The 2,212-nt window shown below is 49.3% G+C and overlaps 1 pseudogene; it reads left to right on the top strand.

The window, feature by feature from the left end:
• The first annotated feature begins 881 nt into the window (after positions 1 to 881).
• LOC129677599 (POU domain, class 5, transcription factor 1-like) lies at positions 882 to 1,971 on the top strand (annotated as a pseudogene).
• Positions 1,972 to 2,212: the final 241 nt, after the last annotated feature.

Genomic DNA, 2,212 nt, shown 5'->3' with positions numbered 1-2,212 from the left:
ATTCTTTTATCTAAAGGGGAATTTTGTAGGCTTGGAGTGTGCTTAAGAAAAGAACAGCTGTCCAATGCCTGCGTGACATTGTGAAACACACCAGAATGTGGAAATAACAACAAGGGGTGGGCCATTATTTCTCATTAAGAGATCCATTTAGCATTCTCATGCTTAAGATGTCTGCTTATGTTAAGACAACGCAATGCTCCCTGCCTAATACAAGTCCCGTTTTCTCTTCAATGGCCCAATCAAGAATCTGTACTTACTGTAAAACTGTAGTGATAATTTTAGAGAATTTCCCTGATATCTATAGGAATGACAACTGTTTCCTATTGGCAAACACAGGTCACTGCTCTGTGCCTTGAAACGTGCAGAGCTTCCTTTTTCAATCCTGGTATCTCCACATTCAGTATATTTTGTAATGACATTCTTACTCTGAATACTGACTTTTACACACAAACACACACACACACACACGTTTTCTGAAGCAGGCAGAAAATTGTGAGAGAAAAATAACACACCTAACAAAATACATGATGATCAAGATATCTCTTAAGCTTCTGTTCCTCCCTATTCAAGGTTTTCCTGTTTTTAATTAGTAGGTAGGAAAGAATTGGAGCTGGAGGGTAAAATGCAGCTGTCCTTGTTTTAAATGAAACAAGAGGAAAGGTAAGAGATAGTTGAAGTCCCAGCCACCTCTTCCCTAGTTGACTGCACTTTCTGACTGAGTAAACATTTGAAAGTAGCTAACAGCATTAATTTCATTCCGGAATTCTCTTGGCCAAAAAACAAAATTAATACAACCCCCAAAGAGCACCATACATGACAGAGAGGTCCCTAGGTGAGCCTTTCTTCTGTCAGACTCCCAGCTTGGGGTTCTCGCCCTCCCCATGGCCAGACACCTGGCGTCAGACTTCCCCTTCTCAACCCCACCAAGTGGCGGTGATGGGTCAGGAGGGCTGGGACCAGGCTGGGTTGACTCTCGAACCTGGGTAAGATTCTAGGGGCCTCCAGGTGGGCTCAGAATCAGGCCGGGCATTGGACCAGGCTCAGAGGTGTTGGGGATCTCTGCATGTCCCCCACCATATGAGTTCTGGGGGTGGGGGTGGCATACTGTGGACCTCAGGTTGGACTGGGCCTAGTGCCCCAAGTTGGCGTGAAGACCTTGCAGCCTGAGGGCCAGGCAGGAGCAGGACCTGAGAGCAACTCAGAGGGGGCCTCCCCTGGGCCCTGGACTGTTGCCCCATAGCCATGAAGGTAGAGAAGGTGGAACCAAGTCCCGAGGAGTCTCAGGACATGAAAGCCTTGCAAAAGGAACTAGAACAGTTTACCAAGCTGACGAAGCAGAAAAGAGACTCCTTGGGGTCCACCAGGCCGATGTGGGGCTCACCCTGGGCTTTCTCTTTGGAAAGGTGTTCAGCCAGACAACTATCTACTGCTTTGAGGTCTTGCAGCTCAGCTTCAGGAACGTGTGTAAGCTGCCGCTCCTGCTGGAGAAGTGGGTGGAGGCAGCCGACAGCAAGGAGAACCTTCGGTAGATACACAAAGAGGAGACCGCGGTCAGGCCTGCAAGAAAAAACGCACGAGCATTGAGAGCCTGAGAACCGGTGGGGGGTGGGGGAGGAAGGCTGGAGAGCATGTTTCTGCAGTGCCCGAAACACCCTGCAGCATCTCAGCAACATCGCCAAGCAGCTCGGGCTGGAGAAGAAGGATGGGGTCTGAGTGTGGTTCTGTAACCGGCCCCAGAAGGGCCGACGATCAAGCATTGACTATTTCCAATGAGGAGCATACGAGACTGCAGGGTCTCCTTTCGCGGGAGGCCCTGTATCCTTTCCTTTGCCCCCAGGTCTCCATTTTGGTGCCCCAAGCTATGAGAGCTCCCATTTCACCATGCTCCACTCTTCAGTCCCTTCTCCTGAGGGTGTAGCCTTTCCCTCTGTTCCTGTCACTGCTCTAGGCTCTCCGATGCAATCAAACTGAGGCACCCCGGCAGCTTTGGAGGTTAAGTTCATGCACTGAGGAGGGATCGAAATCACAAAAGGGGTGGAGAGAAGAGGAAGTTCAATGATGCCATTAGTGGCGAGTCACTCATCATTTTGTTCTTAAATAAAAATAAATTTAAATTTTAAAACTTAGCACCATGCTACGGAGCGTGGTCCTAAAACAGTCTCCACCTCGGGGAGCCCATTAGACATGCAGGCCCTCTCTTGGGGGCTGGAAA

This window comes from Psammomys obesus, unplaced genomic scaffold, assembly GCF_907164565.1.
Source record: "Psammomys obesus unplaced genomic scaffold, mPsaObe1.curated_primary_1811, whole genome shotgun sequence".
NCBI classification, from domain to species: domain Eukaryota; kingdom Metazoa; phylum Chordata; class Mammalia; order Rodentia; family Muridae; genus Psammomys; species Psammomys obesus.
The sequence above is the reverse complement of the archived record's forward strand: the minus strand, read 5'-3'. Positions and strand labels throughout refer to the sequence as shown.